Below are 20,751 nucleotides of genomic sequence, written 5' to 3' on the forward strand. Positions count from 1 at the left end.
CATGAGTAGGAGCAAGGACAAAAACATTCTTGTTGAAGCTGATCCAGAACCTGAAAGGACTCTAAAAAGAAAACTAAGAGAAGCTAAAATACAACAATCCAGAGACAACCTTACAGGAATTTTCAAACAAGAAGAGGATATGGCAGCCGAAAATAATAATAATACAAGGAGGATGCTTGGTGACTTTACTGCTCTAAATTCTAATTTACATGGAAGAAGCATCTCCATCCCCACCATTGGAGCAAACGATTTTGAGCTGAAACCTCAATTAGTTTCTCTGATGCAGCAGAACTGCAAGTTTCATGGACTTCCATCTGAAGATCCTTTTCAATTCTTAACTGAATTCCTGCAGATCTGTGATACTGTTAAGACTAATAGAGTAGATCCTGAAGTCTACAAGCTCATGCTTGTCCCTTTTGTTGTAAGAGACAGAGCTAGAATATGGTTGGACTCTCAACCCAAGGATAGCCTGAACTCTTGGGATAAGCTGGTCACGACTTTCTTAGCCAAGTTCTTTCCTCCTCAAAAGCTTAGTAAGCTTAGAGTGGATGTTTAAACCTTCAGACAGAAAGAAGGTGAATCCCTCTATGAAGCTTGGGAGAGATATAAGCAACTGACCAAAAAGTGTCCTTCTGACATGCTTTCAGAATGGACCATCCTGGATATATTCTATGATGGTCTATCTGAATTAGTTAAGATGTCATTGGATACTTCTGCAAGTGGATCCATTTACCTAAAGAAAATGCCTGCAGAAGCTCAAAAACACATTGACATGGTTGCTAATAACCAGTTCATGTACATTTCTGAGAAGAATCCTGTGAGTAACGGGACGCCTCAGAAGAAGGGAGTTCTTGAAATTGATGCTCTGAATGCCATATTGGCTCAGAACAAACTATTGACTCAGCAGGTCAATATGATTTCTCAGAGTCTGAATGGAATGCATGCTGCATCCAACAGTACTCAAGAGGCATCTTCTGAAGAAGAAGCTTATGATCCTGAGAACCCTGCAATAGCAGAGGTAAATTATATGGGTGAACCTTATGGAAACACCTATAACCCCTAATGGAGAAATCACCCAAATTTCTCATGGAAGGATCAACAAAAGCCTCAACAAGGCTTTAATAATGGTGGAAGAAACAGGTTTAACAATAGTAAACCTTTTCCATCATCCACTCAGCAAAAGACAGAGAGTTCTGAGCAGAATCCATCTAGCTTAGCAAATTTAGGCTCTGATCTATCTAAGGCCACTCTGAGTTTCATTAATGAAACAAGGTCATCCATTAGAAATTTGGAGGCACAAGTGGGCCAGCTGAGTAAGAAGATCACTAAAACCCCTCCTAGTACTCTCCCAAGCAATACAGAAGAGAATCCAAGGAGAGATTGCAAGGCCATTGATATAACCATCATGGCCGAATCCAAGGAGGAAGGGGAGGACATGAATCCCAAGGAGGAAGACCTCCTGGGACGTCCAGTGATCAATAAAGAGTTTCCCTCTGAGGAACCAAAGGAATCTGAAATTCATCTAGAGACCATGGAGATTCCATTGAACCTCTTTATGCCATTCATGAGCTCTGATGAGTATTCCTCTTCTGAAGAGAATGAGGATGTTATTGAAGAGCAAGTTGCCAAGTTCCTTGGTGCAATCATGAAGCTGAATGCGATTTTATTTGGTAAAGAGACTTGGGGAGATGAACCTCCCCTGTTCACCAATGAACTAAATGTATTGGATCAACAGAGATTGCCTCAGAAGAAATAGGATCCTGAAAAGTTCCTAATACCTTGTACCATAGGCACCATGACCTTTGAGAAGGCTCTATGTGACCTTGGGTCAGGAATAAACCTCATGCCACTCTCTGTAATGGAGAAACTGGGAATCTTTGAGGTGCAAGCTGCTAGAATCTCATTAGAGATGGTAGACAATTCAAGAAAAGAGGCTTATGGTCAGGTAGAGGACGTGTTAGTAAATGTTGAAGGCCTTTTCATCCCTGCTGAGTTCATAATCCTAGACACTGGGAAGGAAGAGGATGAATTCATCATCCTTGGAAGACCCTTCCTAGCCACAGCAAGAGCTGTGATTGATGTAGATAGAGGAGAATTGATCCTTCAACTGAATGAGGACAACCTTGTGTTTAAAACTCAAGAATCTCCTTCTGTAATAATGGAGAGGAAGCATGAAAAGCTTCTCTCAGTACAGAGTCAACCAAAGCCCCAACAGTCAAACTCTAAGTTTGGTGTTGGGAGGCCTCAGCCAAACTCTAAGTTTGGTGTTGAACTCCCATATCCAAACTCTAAGTTTGGTGTTGGGAAGTCTATAAAATTGACCTGATCACCTGTGTGGCTCCATGAGAGCCCACTGTCAAGCTATTGACATTAAAGAAGCGCTTGTTCGGAGGCAACCCAGTTTTTATTTCTCTAATTTTATTTTTATTTTTATTGTTCTTTCATGTTTTATTAGGTTCATGATCATGTGGAGTCACAAAATAAATAGAAAAATCAAAAACAAAATAAAAAACAGTAGAAGAAAAATCACACCCTGGAGGAAGGGCTTACTGGCGTTTAAACGCTAGTAAGGAGCATCTGGCATTGAACGCCCAAAACAAGCAGCATCCTGGCGTTCGGACGCCAAGAATGCACACTAAGGAAAGTTGGTGCTGAACACCAGAAACATGCTGCATCTGGGCGCTGAACGCCCAGAACAAGCACCAATTCGGCGTTTAAACGCCAGAATTGCATGCAAAGGCATTTTACATGCCTAATTGGTGCAGGGATGTAATTCCTTGACACCTCAGGATCTGTGAATCCCACAGGATCATCTCAGCATCTGTGGACCCCACAGGATCCCCACCTACCTCCACTCATACTCTTCCCTCTTCTCATTCATCCTCTCTTCCCAATAAACACCTTTCCCCAAAACCCTTCACCAATCACCTCAATCTCTCTCTTCCCTATTACCCATTCACCACTCACATCCATCCACTCTTCCCCATAAACCTACCTCATAAACCCTACCTACCTTCAAAATTCAAAATCACTTTCCCACCCAAACCCACCCCATATGGCCGAACCTTAACCCCTCTCCCTCAACTATATAAACCTCTCCATTCTTCTTCATTCTAACAAAACACAACCCTCTCATCCCCTTCTTGGCCGAAACACAACCCTCTCTCCCTCTCTTCTATATCTTCTTCTTCTTCTTCTTTTCTTTCTTCTCTTACTCGAGGGCGAGCAATATTCTAAGTTTGGTGTGGTAAAAGCATAAGCTTTTTGTTTTTCCATTACCATTGATGGCACCTAAGATCGGAGAATCCTCTAGAAAAGGGAAAGGGAAGACAAAAGCTTCCACCTCCGAGTCATGGGAAATGGAAAGATTCATCTCCAAAGCCCATCAAGACCACTTCTATGATGTTGTGGCCAAGAAGAAGGTGATCCCCGATGTCCCTTTCAAACTCAAGAAAAATGAGTATCCGGAGATCCGACATGAGATCCAAAGAAGAGGTTGGGAAGTTCTAACAAACCCCATCCAACAAGTCAGAATTCTAATGGTTCAAGAGTTCTATGCTAATGCATGGATCACTAGGAACCATGATCAAATTAAGAACCCGAACCCAAAGAATTATCTCCCCATGGTTCGGGGGAAATACTTAGATTTTAGTCCGGAAAATGTGAGGTTGGCGTTCAACTTGCCAATGATGGAAGAGAACGCACGCCCCTACACAAGGAGAGTCAACTTTGATCAAAGGTTGGACCAAGTCCTCATGGACATATGTGTGGAAGGAGCTCAATGGAAGACTGACTCAAAAGGCAAACCGGTTCAACTGAGAAGACTGGACCTTAAGCCTGTAGCTAGAGGATGGTTGGAGTTCATTCAACGCTCAATCATTCCCACTAGCAACCGGTCTGAAGTTACTATAGACCGGGCCATCATGATCCATAGCATCATGATTGGAGAAGAGGTAGAAGTTCATGAGATTATACCTCAAGAACTCTACAAGGTGGCTGACAAGTCCTCCACTATGGCAAGGTTAGCCTTTCCTCACCTCATTTGCCATCTATGCAACTCGACTAGGATTGACATAGGGGGAGATATCCTCATTGATGAGGACAAGGCCATCACTAAGAAAAGGATGGAGCCAACAAGAGAGCCTATTCATGGATCTCAAGGGACGCATGAAGAAGCTCATCACCAAGAAATTCCTGAGATGCCTCAAGGGATGCACTTTCCTCCACAGAATTTTTGGGAGCAAATCAACACCTCACTAGAAGAACTGAGTTCCAACATGGGACAACTAAGGGTGGAACATCAAGAGCACTCCATCATCCTCCGTGAAATTAGAGAAGATCAAAAATCAATGAGGAAGGAGCAACAAAGACAAGGAAGAGACATAGAAGAACTCAAGGACATCATTGGTTCTTCAAGAAGAAAACGCCACCATCACTAAGGTGGACTCATTCCTTGTTCTTAAATTTTCTGTTTTTCATTTTCTTATGTTAAATGTTTATCTATGTTTGTGTCTTTATTACATGATCATTAGTGTCTAAGTGTCTATGCCTTAAAGTAGTGAATATGAATCCATCACCTCTCTTAAATAAAAAATGTTTTAAAAACAAAAGAACAAGAAGTACATGGTTTCGAATTCATCCTTGAAACTAGTTTAATTATTTTGATGTGGTGACAATACTTTTTGTTTTCTGAATGAATGCTTGAACAGTGCATATGTCTTTTGAATTTGATGTTTAAGAATGTTAAATATGTTGGCTCTTGAAAGAATGATGACAAGGAGACATGTTATTTGATAATCTGAAAAATCATAAAATTGATTCTTGAAGCAAGAAAAAGCAGTGAATACAGAAAGCTTGCGAGAAAAAAAAAGAGAAAAATGGCGAAAAAAAACTAATAGAAAGAAAAAAAAAAGCAAGCAGAAAAAGCGAAAAGCACTTAAAAACAAAAGGCAAGAGCAAAAAGCCAATAACCCTTAAAACCAAAAGGCAAGGGTAAATAAAAAGGATCCCAAGGCTTTGAGCATCAGTGGATAGGAGGGCCTAAAGGAATAAAATCCTGGCCTAAGCGGCTAAACCAAGCTGTCCCTAACCATGTGCTTGTGGCGTGAAGGTGTCAAGTGAAAACTTGAGACTGAGTGGTTAAAGTCAAGGTCCAAAGCAAAAGAAGAGTGTGCTTAAGAACCCTGGACACCTCTAATTGGGGACTTTAGCAAAGCTGAGTCACAATCTGAAAAGGTTCACCCAATTATGTGTCTGTGGCATTTATGTATCCGGTGGTAATACTGGAAAACAAAGTGCTTAGGGCCACGGCCAAGACTCATAAAGTAGTTGTGTTCAAGAATCAACATACTGAACTAGGAGAATCAATAACACTATCTGAACTCTGAGTTCCTATAGATGCCAATCATTCTGAACTTCAATGGATAAAGTGAGATGCCAAAACTATTCAAGAGGCAAAAAGCTATAAGTCCCGCTCATCTGATTAGAGCTATGTTTCATTGATATTTTGGAATTTATAGTATATTCTCTTCTTTTTATCCTATTTGATTTTCAGTTGCTTGGGGACAAGCAACAATTTAAGTTTGGTGTTGTGATGAGCGGATAATTTATACGCTTTTTGGCATTGTTTTTAGTATGTTTTCAGTATGATTTAGTTAGTTTTTAGTATATTTTTATTAGTTTTTAATTAAAAATCACATTTCTGTACTTTACTATGAGTTTGTGTGTTTTTCTTTGATTTCAGGTATTTTCTGGCTGAAATTGAGGGACCTGAGCAAAAATCATATTCAGAGGTTGAAGAAGAACTGCAAATGCTGTTGGATTCGGACCTCCCTGCACTCAAAGTGGATTTTCTGGAGCTACAGAAATCCAAATGGCGCGCTTCCAATTGCGTTGGAAAGTAGACATCCAGGGATTTCCAGAAATATATAATAGTCCATACTTTGCCCGAGTTTAGAGGACACAAAAGGGCGTTGAACGCCAGTTCTACGCTGCAGTCTGGAGTTAAACGCCAGAAACACGTTACAAACTGGTGTTCAACTCCAAGAATGACCTCTCCACGTGTAAACTTCAAGCTCAGCCCAAGCACACACCAAGTGGGCCCCAGAAGTGGATTTCTACATCATTTACTCAATTCTGTAAACCCTTGTAACTAGTTTAGTATAAATAGGACCTTCTACTATTGTATTAGACATCTTGGGACGTCTAGTTCTTAGATCATGGGGGCTGGCCATTCGGCCATGCCTGAACCTTTCACTTATGTATTTTTCAACGGTAGAGTTTCTGCACTCCATAGATTAAGGTGTGGAGCTCTGCTGTTCCTCATGATTTAATGCAAAGTACTACTGTTTTATATTCAATTCAACTTATTTCGCTTCTAAGATATCCATTCGCACCCAAGAACATGATGAATGTGATGATTATGTGACGCTCATCATCATTCTCACTCATGAACGCGTACCTGACAAACACTTCCGTTCTACATGCAAACAAGCTAGAATGAATATCTCTTAGATATCTAATACAGGGGACCGAGTCCGAGATATTAGAATCTTTGTGGTATAAGTTAGAACCCATGGATGGCCATTCCTGAGATCCGGAAAGTCTAAACCTTGTCTGTGGTATTCCGAGTAGGATCTGGGAAGGGATGGCTGTGACGAACTTCAAACTCGCGAGTGCTAGGCGTAGTGACAGACGCAAAAGGAGGGTGAATCCTATTCCAGTATGATCGAGAACCTCCAGATGATTAGCCGGGCCGTGACAGAGCATTTGGACCTTTTTCACAGAGAGGATGGGATGTAGCCATTGACAACGGTGATGCCTTACAGAAAGCTTGCCATGGAAAGGAGTAGGAATGATTGGATGAAGACAGCAGGAAAACAGAGGTTCAGAGGAACGAAAGCATCTCTATACACTTATCTGAAATTCTCACCAATGATTTACATAAGTATTTCTATCTTTATTTTTTGTTTATTTATTATTATTATTCGAAAACTCCATAACCATTTGATATCCGCCTGACTGAGATTTACAAGATGACCATAGCTTGCTTCATACCAACAATCTCCGTGGGATCGACCCTTACTCACGTAAGGTTTTATTACTTGGACGACCCAGTGCACTTGCTGGTTAGTTGTATCGAAGTTGTGACAAATTATGAGTTAAGATTAGAGCACCAAGTTTTTGGAGCCATTACCAAGGATCACAATTTCGTGCACCAATTCCCAAATCAAAGTGTTGGTAGGATTATATGTCACCATATCCATCCAAACCCCAATTTGGTCCAACATGAGAAAGCATTTCTAGCATGATCTCTTCATTCCTTTTCCAAGGTCCGAAGAGATCCAAGTATGAATAGCTTCTTTTCCAAGACAACTACCCAATAGGATGAAGATTGAAAACTTTCTAGTAAAATCAAGAGAAAAGAAAGAAGAAGAATAATGAAAACTCTTATTGATCCATCAAATTACAACAGAGCTCCCTAACCTAATGAAAGGGGTTTAGTTGTTCATGGCTCTGGAAATGGAAAGCATCAATGAAAAGTACATTTTCCAAAATGGAACTAGAAGTTACAGAGAAAGTAAAATACAGAGTGTAGTTCTCCAAAATGCCAAAAGCTCTTCAAGTCTTGGATATTGGCCTTTGGATCTTTAGTTGAAGCAGTTACAGTCTTCAGTGGGCTCAGCTTTGCTTGCAGAAAAAGTGTGAGTTAGGCATGGACGTTAGTTAGGACGTTAGTGGCGTTAACGTTTAGTGAAAATGTGGGTTCGAGAATGTTAGTGACGATCACCTTTTTCACTAACGTTCCAAGCCAAAAAATGGTCCACGTTAACTTCAACGTTAGTGGCACTAACGTGACTACTAACGTTGCCTCTTGGTCCTTCACAAACGTTATTGGCATTCACCTTTTCCAATAACGTTTCTTATTACCCCTTTTCCCCACGTTAGAGTTCATGTTAGTATAAATAACGTGACCATTAAGGTGGGCTTGCCTTTCTTCGAGAGCGTTAGTGACACTTACCTTTGTCACTAACGCTCCAAATGCCCCTCCTTCTCACGTTAGAGTTCACGTTAATTAGATTAACGTGGCCTCTAACGTGGTAGTGATTGCCATTCCCAACGTTAGTGACAAAGGTGAGTGTCACTAATGTTGGTCCATCAATTCTTCCTCCACGTTAGCTTCCACGTTAATGTAATTAACGTGGAAACTAACGTGGGCACTAGCGGCTTAATCCAACGTTAGTGACAAAGGTGAGTATCACTAGCGTTGGCAATTCCTTGTTCCTTCCACGTTAGACTTCACGTTAATGTAATAAACGTGACTCTTAACGTGGTCAAGTGTGCCCCTTTTCGAACGTTAGTGGTATTCACTTTTACCACTAACGTTGGAGCTTCCCTTCTCCTCCACGTTAGCTTCCACGCTAATGTAATTAACGTGGCAACTAACGTTGTCTATAATGGCTTTCGAAGGCATTATTGGCGTTCACTTTTCTCATTAACGTTGCAAGCTAGCTCCCATTCCACGTTAGTGGTCACGTTAATTAGACTAACGTGGCTACTAACGTGGTTCTTCCTTGCTTCCTTTGTCCTGAAATCAAGCAATTAAAGTGCATCAAAGCTCTATTCCAAGTCATGAGATCATGCATTATCTAATTTGTCATTCAATTCATGCATAATTCTCATGAAATCATGTAAAGTTCACAATGTTTGCTTGAATCAAGATGTAAGTGAATATTTACCCAAAACTTGCTTATTTACTAAGAAAATGCATGAAACCACCCTAAAACAGTAAAGAAAAGGTCAGTGAAACTAGCCAAAATGCCCTGGCATCACCTAGCCACAGCTAATGCTATCATTGGTGTGACTAAAGGAGAACTAACCCTAAAGATAGGGGAGGATGACATCTTATTCAAGATGCCTCATCCCAATTCTCCCTCTAAAAGAGAGATAATTGTGCAACACCTAGTGTGCCAACTTTCTCTTTCTGTGCAGAGCTCTGCAAAGTCCCCAGACATCAATTCTAAGTTTGGTGTTGGGTAGCCCTCAACAAGCTCTAAGCGCAAAGGTACTAAGAAGAAAGTACATAAAGGCTGGAAGGACAAGAAAGTCCCAACTGAAGGCCTCTCACCTGGCATGAGAGTTATCTTCACTAAGAAGCCAGTCTTACCACACACACTGAGTCGTGTCCTATCTCTAGAGCATGTGGAGCTCATTCATGAGAGGACAGGAAGAAGATTCACTGTCAGGGGCAAAAGCTTGAGCCTATACTCACCTCCGTAAGGAGCCTGAAGGTCTAGCTAGTGACTTTAAAAGAGCGCTTATTAGGAGGCAATCCAACTTTACTCAACCATTTATTTTCTTTTTGTTTTTCCTTTCAGTTGTCAGAGTCATGATCATGCGTATCAGTCAAGAGACAGATTTCACAGCAGTTAAAACAGAATACTTTAAGTGGAGTGTTAAAGTTGAACACCAGCGAGGAAGCCCTCCTAGGCGTTCAACGCCCCAAGGAGCTTTGCTCGAGGACGAGCAAAAATCTTAAGTTTGGTGTTGCAAAAGCTTTGGTTTGTAACTTCTATCACTCTTAATTATAGAAGAAGAGGATGGAGCAAACTAGAGAGCATGCACATGAACCTGTGAAGCCGCCTCAACAAAGACAAAGGAGTAACATAGAAGAGATCAAGCACTACATGGGATCCTCAAGGAGGAGCACTGGCCACCATCATTCAGGTGGATTCATTCTCTTTTACTCCTTTTCTATTATTTTTCTATTTTCTGTCTGTTTAGTTATCTGTTCTCTTGTTCTTATTGCATGATCATTTGCATTGATGTCTTAAAGTTGTAAAATGTTCCATATATCTCTCACCTTTCTTAAATGAAAATTTTTATTGAAAAGATTTGAGAGATGCATGAATTTCAAGTTTAAAATAATATTAGTTTAATTAGTTTGATGTGGTGTCATTTGCTTTTTTTTTTTCTGAATGCATGATTAAACAGTGCATATTTGAAATTGAAATTTTAGAATGCTGGCTCTTGAAAGAATAAGGAAAAAGGAAAACTATTATTGATAATCTGAAAAATCTAAAAATTGATTCTTGAAGCAAGAAAAAGCAGGAAAAAGCAAAAGAAAAAGCATGTTGCAAAAGAAAAAAATATATATGCATGCAAAAGAAAGAAAAACAATGGCGAAAATAATTAATAAAGCAGAAAAATCCATTACTGCCCAAAAATGCAGGAAAAGGAGGGCATATTGAAATAGCCAGTAAACCTTTAAACCAAAAGGCAAGGGTAAAAGGACCCAAGGCTTTGAGCATCAGTGGGTAGGAGGGCCCAAAGGAATAAAATCCTGGCCTAAGCGGCTAAACCAAGCTATCCCTAACCATGTGCTTGTGGCGTGAAAGTGTCAAATGAAAAGCTTGAGACTGAGCGGTTAAAGTTGTGGTCCAAAGCAAAAAGAGTGTGCTTAAGAACTCTGGACACCTCTATCCGGGGACTCTAGCAAAGCTGAGTCACAATCTAAAAAGGTTCACCAAGTTAAAGTGTCTGTGGCATTATTGTATCCTGTGGTAATACTAGAAGACAAGGTACTTAGGGTTATGGCCAAGACTCAAAAAACTGTGTTCATGAATCAAAATAAGCTTAACTAGGAGAGTCAATAATATCATCTAGATTCTAAGTTCCTAAGGATGCCAACATCTCTTAGTTTCAATGGATAGTGAGATGCCAAAACTATTCAGAAGCAAAAAGCTACTAAGTCCCGCTCATCTGATTTTAACTAAGCTTCATTTGAAACTTAGAAATTTACTGTATCTTAATTTTCTTTTTTTATCCTATTGTGTTTTTAGTTGCTTGGGGACAAGTAACGGTTTAAGTTTGGTGTTGTGATGAGCAGATATTTTATATGTTTTTTGGCATCACTTTCATATAGTTTTTAGTAGTTTTTACTTAGTTTTTTATTGAGTTTTATTAGGTTTTAATGTTAAAATCACATTTTTGGATTCTACTATGAGTTTTTATATTTTTGGGCAATTTCAGGTAATTTCTAGCTGAAATTGAGGAGTTGGAGCAGAAGTTTGATCCAGAGACAGAGAAAGTACTGCAGATGTTGTCCAAATCTGACCTACTTGTATTCGAAAAAGCTTCTGTGGAGCTACATAAGTCCAAATGGAGCCTCTCAACAACTATGGAAAGCTGACTTCCAAATCTTTCTAGCAATATATAATAGTCCATGCTTTGCTTCGGATTAGAAGGCCCAAAACTGGCGTCCAACGCCAGCTTCCTGCCCCTTCCAAGCGTCCAACGCCTAAAGAATGGAGCCCAACGTCCAACGGCCCAGAGAGGACCCCCTAGCTGGCATTCCATGCCCAAGGAGCCTCAGAGCACGTGGATCTTATTAAAGCTCAACCCAAACACTCACCAAGTGGGCCTCAGAAGTGAATTTTAGCACAAAATTGATTGTTTTACCCTTACTAGTCATTTGTTTAGTATTTAAGGTATTGTATTCATGTGATCTGTAACGACCCAATTTTCAGTATGTCTAGATCATACCGGAAACTGAGCGCTACCAAGTTGTCTTTCTAATTATTATCTATTATTTATTATATGAGCCTGATTCATTGTAAAAACATTGTTAATTTGCGGGGTAATTTTTTTCCAGAACATTTAAGTTGTCAAGTACGAACATACATAGATGATATCATAAATAACAACAAGATAAGCAGTTAAAAGTAAACACACATTTATATAAATACATACATCTCAAACAACTGACATCATTCAGTCATCCAGCCTTTATTAGATCATAGATCTTTAGTTAGAACACTCGTACAAGTAGCTAAGCAATAAATATATACATATATATATATATACATACAACATCCCAGGCCCTGACCTGTTCAAGGAGTCCATAAGCTGGCGCCCAGGCTAGCCTAGACTCTTCACTCACCTAGTCCCTCTAAACTACTACTGTGAGAGAAAGTACATTCTAGGTCTTCAAAACTCAAGTCAGGTGGAACGTCATCAGCGAACTACGGAAGGGTACTCAGGCTTCCATCTGAAGGGAGAAGGGAGAGAGAAGGGGTAGAACTGGGGAGTTCTTAGTAAGGCCGGGGTTATTAGTTAAGTTCATTAATTCTATGTTGCTTAGCAGACAAATAGCAGAATACAGAGAAGCAGTAAACAGAAGATACAGATAAATAAAGAAATTAAGAAATCAGAAAGCAGAACACAACAAAGAATACAAGAAAATAAAACACAGACACAAAGAATGGAATACAAACAAAGAAATCACACATTCATACAACAATCATAACAAAGGAAATGCACAACCAAGTATGATGCATGTCTGTCCTATGTAGGCCATGAGCTCACGTGTCGGTTTACACCCTGCAGCCCGACATTACCTAGGAACTAGTCCTAGATATGGCTTTATCTCTGTAGGTGAACTTCGGCCTATAGAAATAGCACTCCTGTAAGTGAACTTCGGCTTACAGAAATAGTTCAATCACAACACAACAACTTTCTATAGGTGAACTTCGGCCTATAGAAATGGAACCTCTGTAAGTGAACTTCGGCTTACAGAAATGGCACCCCTGTAAGTGAACTTCGGCTTACAGGTATTACAGCTCTCTGTAGGTGAACTTCGGCCTACAGTAGCAACACCCTGAGATACACAATTGATATTCACTGTAGGTGAACTTCGGCCTACAGGAATAACAATGCTCTGTAGGTAAACTTCGGCCTACAGGACCTCTAGGGCCAACGGAAAAGTAGCAGATGAACATACAATAGAATATCATGCCATAAGACTTAACTCTTTATCTTTATCCTCTTTTCCTCTCTTCTCTTTGACTTTTGATTCTGCACTTATTATCTTCCTTATCATCTTTCTACAATCATAAATCAAGCATCACATCTCAGTGATCTCATTTCATAATTCTCTGTATACATCACAACATTGCAACAGCACACTATTATTTAGCTTTTAACTCCCTCTCTTTTTAACATGATTACAAGCTTCTAAATCTTGTTTCATTACTTTACATACTTCTATACCCTTTCTTATATCTTTCCTTGGGTATTTAATAAAGAGAATTAGGAAATTCTAGACTCAAAACTGCTTTCCTAAAGCTTTTAGAGAAAACTGTCTTTTTGTCAATATTTTATTATTATTAATAAAATAATATTATTAATGAAATAATATTTTTAATATTTTAATATTAAAGTAATAATATTTTATTCAACTTTTAAAAATTGCATTTTGACCCCTAAACTTTTTGAAAATTACATTTTGACCCCTTAACTTTTTATATTTGCACTTGGGCCCCTTAACTTTTCTTTAATTAACTTTCAACCCCAAACTTTTTAATAATTGCATTTTGACCTCAAAATCATCAAATAAACGTTTTCACATCCTTCCAAAAACCAAAAATATTTTTCCAAAAGTTCATCAGATTTCCACTTAATTTTCAGCTAGTTTTTCAATCTTTTCGGTAACCGATTTTTACCTGATTTTTACCAAACCAAAGAGCAACGTTTCAGCCATCAAATACAAATTAAAAACACATCAAATATCATGAACTTCATGGCTGGAAAGTCACGTTTTCCATCAGCAACAACAACTTTAGAACCATCAAAAACATGATCTTCAAGCATTAAACAACAAGATTTCATGATCAAACCACCACACAAACACTCAACATCAAGCCTCAAGAAACAAGATCTGATTTAACACTTCAAGAATACAACAAATTATTGATTAATTTACCACACCTTACCTCCTTTGCTACTGCCAAAAGTTGAGCCAAAAACAAGCTTCCAAAAGCACTTTTACGCCTATTTTAACATCAAAAACAACTTTAGAACCATATGAACCATGGTATGCGAAATTGTTACTCTGGTTGTGAATTATTATTTGAAATTGATTCCCTGGCAATGGCACCAAAAATGGATGCACAGAACCTTGGTCTAAACATATCTTCACAACTTCGCATAACTAACCAGCAAGTGCACTGGGTCGTCCAAGTAATAAACCTTATGTGAGTAAGGGTCGATCCCACGGAGATTGTTGGTATGAAGCAAGCTATGGTCACCTTGTAAATCTCAGTCAGGCGGATATAAAATAGTTATGGAGTTTTCGAATTTAAGTAATAAAAGAAGGATAGAAATACTTATGTAAATCATTGGTTAGTGGTATGCGAAATTGCTACTCAGGTTGTGAATTGTTGTTCGAAATTGATTCCCTGGCAATGGCACCAAAAACGGATGCACAGAACCATGGTCTAAACATATCCTCACAACTTCGCATAACTAACCAGCAAGTGCACTAGGTCGTCCAAGTAATACCTTACGTGAGTAAGGGTCGAATCCCACGGAGATTGTCGGTATGAAGCAAGTTATGGTCACCTTGTAAATCTCAGTTAAGTTGACTCATATGGGCTACAATATATTATGTAAATAAAACAAAAAGTAAGGATAGAAATACTTATGTAATTCATTGGTGAGAATTTCAGATAAGCGGATGGAGATGCTTTCGTTCCTCTGAACCTCTGCTTTCCTGCTATTTTCATCCAATCAGTCTTACTCCTTTCCATGGCTGGCTTTATGTGATACATCACCACTGTCAATGGCTACTTTCGGTCATCTCTCGGGAAAATGATCCAATGCCCTGTCACGGCACGGCTAATCATCTGGAGGCATCACCCTTGTCAATGGCTTCATCTTATCCTCTCAGTGAAAATGGTCAACGCACCCTGTCACGGCACGGCTATTCATCTGTCGGTTCTTGATCATGCTGGAATAGGATTTACTATCCTTTTGCGTCTGTCACTAATGCCCTGCAATCGCGAGTTAGGAGCTCGTCACAGTCATTCATTCATTGAATCCTACTCGGAATACAACAGACAAGGTTTAGACTTTCCGGATTCTCTTGAATGCCGCCATCATTCTAGCTTACACCACGAAGATTCTGGTTAGGAGATCTAAGAGATACTCATTCAGTCAAAGGTAGAAGGGAAGTGGTTGTCAGGCACGCGTTCATAGGGAATGATGATGATTGTCACGTTCATCACATTCAGATGGAAGTACGAATGAATATCTTGGAAGCGAAACAAGATGAATTGAATGGAAAACAGTAGTACTTTGCATTAATCTTTGAGGAACAGCAGAGCTCCACACCTTAATCTATGGAGTGTAGAAACTCTACCGTTAAAAATACATAAGTGAAAGTCCAGGCATGGCCGAGAGGCCAGCCCTCAAACGTGATCTAAGATAGCATACAACTGATCAAAGATACCTAATATAATAGTAAAAGGTCCTATTTATAATAAACTAGCTACTAGGGTTTACAAAAGTAAGTAATTGATGCATCAATCCACTTCCGGGGCCCACTTGGTGTGTGCTTGGGCTGATCTTGAGTGTCGCACGTGTAGAGGTCCTTCTTGGAGTTGAACGCCAGCTTTTGTGCCATTTTGGGCGTTCAACTCTGGTTTTGGCTCATTTTCTGGCGCTGGACGCCAGATTTGGGTAGAAAGCTGGCGTTGGACGCCAGTTTGCGTCGTCTATTCTTGGCCAAAGTACGGACTATTATATATTGCTAGAAAGCCCTGGATGTCTACTTTCAAACACAATTGGAAGCGCGCCATTTCGAGTTCTGTAGCTCCAGAAAATCCACTTTGAGTGCAAGGAGGTCAGAATCCAACAGCATCAGCAGTCCTTCTTCAACCTCTGAATCTGATTTCTGCTCAAGTCCCTCAATTTCAGCCAGAAAATACTTGAAATCACAGAAAAACACAAAAAATCATAGTAAAGTCCAGAAATGTGAATTCAACATAAAAACTAATGAAAACATCCCTAAAAGTAACTAGATCCTACTAAAAACATACTAAAAATAATGCCAAAAAGCGTATAAATTATCCGCTCATCACAACACCAAACTTAAATTGTTGCTTGTCCCCAAGCAACTGAAAATCAAATAGGATAAAAAGAAGAGAATATACTATAAATTCCAAACTATCAATGAAACATAGCTCCAATCAAATGAGCGGGACTTATAGCTTTTTGCCTCTTGAATTGTTTTGGCATCTCACTCTATCCATTGAGGTTCAGAATGATTGGCATCTATAGGAACTCAGAGTTCAGATAGTGTTATTTATTCTCTAGTTCAGTATGATGATTCTTGAACACAGCTTCTTTATGAGTCTTGGCCGTGGCCCTAAGCACTTTGTTTTCCAGTATTACCACCGGATACATAAATGCCACAGACACATAATTGGGTGAACCTTTTTAGATTGTGACTTAGCTTTGCTAAAGTCCCCAATTAGAGGTGTCCAGGGTTCTTAAGCACACTCTTTTTTTGCTTTGGACCTTGACTTTAACCGCTCAGTCTCAAGTTTTCACTTGACACCTTCACGCCACAAGCACATGGTTAGGGACAGCTTGGTTTAGCCGCTTAGACCAGGATTTTATTCCTTTAGGCCCTCCTATCCACTGATGCTCAAAGCCTTGGGATCCTTTTTATTTTTCTTGCCTTTTGGTTTTAAGGGTTATTGGCTTTTTGCTCTTGCCTCTTGGTTTTAAGAGCTTTTGGCTTTTTCTGCTTGCTTTTCCTTTTTCTTTCTATTTTTTTTCGCCTATTTTTTTTTTCTGCAAGCTTTGTTCTTTGCTGCTTTTTCTTGCTTCAAGAATCATTTTTATGATTTTTCATATTATCAAATAACATGTCTCCTAGTCATCATTCTTTCAAGAGCCAACATATTTAACATTCTTAAACAACAACTTCAAAAGATATATGCACTGTTCAAGCATACATTCAGAAAACAAGAAGCATTGTCACCACATCAATATAATTAAACTAAGTTCAAGGATAAATTCAAAACTCATGTACTTCTTGTTCTTTTGAATTAAAACAATTTTTATTTAAGAGAGGTGATGGATTCATAGGACATTCATAACTTTAAGACAAAGTTACTAACTACTAATGATCATGTAATGAAGACACAAATATAGATAGGCACATAACATAGAAAATGAAAAACAGAAGAAATAAGAACAAGGAATGAATCCACCTTAGTGATGGTGGCGTTTCCTTCTTGAGGAACCAATGATGTCCTTAAGCTCTTCTATGTCTCTTCCTTGTCTTTGTTGCTCCTCCCTCATTGCTTTTTGATCTTCTCTAATTTCATGAAGCATGATGGAGTGCTCTTGATGTTCCACCCTTAGTTGTCCCATATTGGAACTCAATTCTCCTAGGGAAGTGTTGATTTGCTCCCAATAGTTTTGTGGAGGAAAGTGCATTTGAGGCATCTCCGGAATCTCATGGTGATGAGCTTCATACGCCTCTTGAGCCCCATGAGTGGGCTCTCTTGCTTGCTCCATCTTTTTCTTAGTGATGGGCTTGTCCTCTTTAATGAGGATATCTCCCTCTATGTCAATCCCAGCCGAATTGCATTGGTGGCAAATGAGGTGAGGAAAGGCTAACCTTGCCATAGTGGAGGACTTGTCAGCCACCTTGTAGAGTTCTTGAGGTATAATCTCATGAACTTCCACCTCTTCTCCAATCATGATGCTATGGATCATGATGGCCTGGTCTATAGTAACTTCAGACCGGTTGCTAGTGGGAATGATTGAGCATTGAATAAACTCCAACCATCCTCTAGCTACAGGCTTGAGGTCCAATCTTCTTAGTTGAACCGGCTTGCCTTTGGAGTCAATCTTCCATTGAGCTCCTTCTACACATATGTCCATAAGGACTTGGTCCAACCTTTGATCAAAGTTGACTCTCCTTGTGTAGGGGCGTGCGTTCTCTTCCATGTTTGGCAAGTTGAACGCCAACCTCACATTCTCCGGACTAAAATCCAAGTATTTCCCCCGAACCATTGTAACATAGTTCTTTGGATCCGGGTTCTTACTTTGATCATGGTTCTTGGTGATCCATGCATTAGCATAGAACTCTTGAACCATTAGGATGCCGACTTGTTGGATGGGATTTGTTAGAACTTCCCAACCTCTTCTTTGAATTTCATGTCGGATCTCCGGATACTCATTTCTTTTGAGTTTGAAAGGGACCTCAGGGATCACTTTCTTCTTGGCCACAACATCATAGAAGTGGTTTTGTTGGGCTTTGGAGATGAACCTTTCCATCTCCCATGACTCGGATGTGGAAGCTTATGCTTTTACCACACCAAACTTAAAATTTTGCTCGCCCTCGAGCAATAGAAGAAAGAACAGAGATGAAGAAGAAGAAGAAATGGAGGAGAGGGAGAAGGTGATGTGTTTCGGCCAAGAAGTGTGTAGAGGGGTGTGTTGTGTGAATTTGATGAAGAATGGAGGGCTTTATATAGGGAAGGGAGGGGGGAAAGGTTTCGGCCATATGGGTAGGTTTGGGTGGGAAATTGGTTTTGAATTTTGAAGGTAGGTAGAGTTTATGAGGTAGGTTTATGGGGAAGAGTGGAAAGATGTGAGTGGTGAATAGATGATGGGGAAGGGAGATTGAGGTGATTGGTGAAGAGTTTTGGGGAAGAGTGTTTATGGGATTGTGTGAAAGAGGGGTGATAAGAAGTGAGTGGAGGTAGGTGGGGATCCTGTGGGGTCCACAGATCCTGAGATGATCCTGTGGGGTCCACAGATTCTGAGGTGTCAAGGATTTACATCCCTGCACCCATTAGGCATGTAAAATGCCTTTGCACACAACTTTGGGCGTTCAGCGCCAGGTTTGTGCCCATTTTGGGCGTTCAACGCCCATTTACTAGCCATTTCTGGCGTTGAACGCCAGAACCATGCTTGTTCTGGGCGTTCAGCGCCAGAATGCTGCCCATTTTGGGCGTTCAGCGCCAGAACCATGCTCTGTTCTGGCGTTGAATGCCAGGAAGATGCTCCTCCAGGGTGTGATTTTTCTTCTGCTGTTTTTTACTCCGTTTTCAATTTTTATATTTATTTTGTGACTCCACATGATCATGAACCTAAGAAAACATGAAAAACAAGAATAATAGAGTTAGATAAATAAACATTGGGTTGCCTCCCAACAAGCGCTTCTTTAATGTCAATAGCTTGACAGTGGGCTCTCATGGATCCTCACAGATGTTCAGAGCATTGTTGAAACTCTCCAACACCAAACTAAGAGTTTGGATATGGGAGTTCAACACCAAACTTAGAGTTTGGTTGTGGCCTCCCAACACCAAACTTAGAGTTTGACTGTGGGGGCTTGGGTTGACTCTGCTTTGAGAGAAGCTTTTCATGCTTCCTCTCCATGGTTGCAGAGGGAGATCCTTGAGTTTTAAACACAAGGGAGTCCTCATTCCATTGAAGGACTAGTTCACCTCTGTCGACATCAATCACAGCTCTTGCTGTGGCCAGGAAAGGTCTTCCTAGGATGATGGATTCATCCTCTTCCTTTCCAGTATCCAGGACTATGAAATCAGCAGGGATGTAAAGGCCTTCAACCTTTACTAATACGTCCTCTACTTGTCCATATGCCTATTTTCTTGAATTATCTGCCATCTCTAATGAGATTTTAGCAGCTTGCACCCCATAGATTCCCAGTTTCTCTATTACAGAGAGGGGCATGAGGTTTATTCCTGAACCAAGGTCACACAGAGCCTTAAAGATCATGGTGCCTATGGTACAAGGCATTATGAACTTTCCAGGATCCTGTCTCTTCTGAGGCAATGTCAGTTGATCCAGATCACTTAGTTCATTGATGAACAAGGGAGGTTCATCTTCCCAAGTTTCAATGCCAAATAATTTGGCATTCAGCTTCATGATTGCACCAAGGAACTTGGCAGCTTGCTCTTCAGTAACATCCTCATTCTCTTCAGAAGAGGAATACTCATCAGAGCTCATGAAGGGCATAAGGAGGTTCAATGGAATCTCTATGGTCTTTAGATGAGCCTCAGAGTCCTTTGGTTCCTCAGAGGGAAGCTCCTTATTGGTCACTGGACGTCCCAGGAGGTCTTCCTCCTTGGGATTTACGTCCTCCTCTCCTTCTTTGGGTTCGGCCATGGTGCTTATGTCAATGGCCTTGCACTCTCCTTTTGGGTTCTCTTCTGTATTGCTTGGGAGAGTACTAGGAGGGATTTCAGTGATCCTCTTACTCAGCTGGCCCACTTGTGCTTCCAAATTTCTAATGAAAGACCTTGTTTCATTCATGAAACTCACAGTGGCCTTGGACAGATCAGAGACTAAGTTTGCCAAATTAGAAGTATTTTGTTCAGAGTTCTCTGTCTGTTGCTGAGTGGATGATGGAAAAGGTTTATTATTGTTAAACCTATTTCTTCCACCATTATTAAAGCCTTGTTGAGGCTTTTGATCCTTCCATGAGAAATTTGGATGATTTCTCCGTGATGAGTTATAGGTGTTTCCATAAGGTTCACCTAAGTAATTCACCTCTGCTATTGCAGGGTTCTCAGGATCATAAGCTTCTTCTTCAAAAGAAGCCTCTTAAGTACTGTTGGATGCAGCTTGCATTCCATTCAGACTCTGAGAGATCATATTGACTTGCTGAGTCAATATTTTGTTCTGAGCCAATATGGCATTCAGAGTATCAACTTCAAGAACTCCCTTCTTCATAGGCGTCCCATTATTCACAGGATTCCTCTCAGAAGTGTACATGAACTGGTTATTAGCAACCATGTCAATGAGTTCTTGAGCTTCTGCAGGCGTTTTCTTTAGGTGAATGGATCCACCTACAGAAGTATCCAATGACATCTTTGATAGCTCAGATAAACCATCATAGAATATATCCAGGATGGTCCATTCTGA

At 40.1% G+C, this 20,751-nt stretch overlaps 1 non-coding gene across 1 annotated transcript; it reads right to left on the minus strand.

The window, feature by feature from the left end:
- Positions 1-535: 535 nt before the first annotated feature.
- On the minus strand, positions 536-643 carry LOC112726115 (small nucleolar RNA R71). Its single transcript, XR_003165181.1, has one exon. It is a non-coding gene; the product is annotated as a small nucleolar RNA R71 (small nucleolar RNA).
- Between the last annotated feature and the right edge of the window lie 20,108 nt (positions 644-20,751).

This window comes from Arachis hypogaea, chromosome 11 (genome assembly GCF_003086295.3).
Source record: "Arachis hypogaea cultivar Tifrunner chromosome 11, arahy.Tifrunner.gnm2.J5K5, whole genome shotgun sequence".
Taxonomy (NCBI): Eukaryota; Viridiplantae; Streptophyta; class Magnoliopsida; order Fabales; family Fabaceae; genus Arachis; species Arachis hypogaea.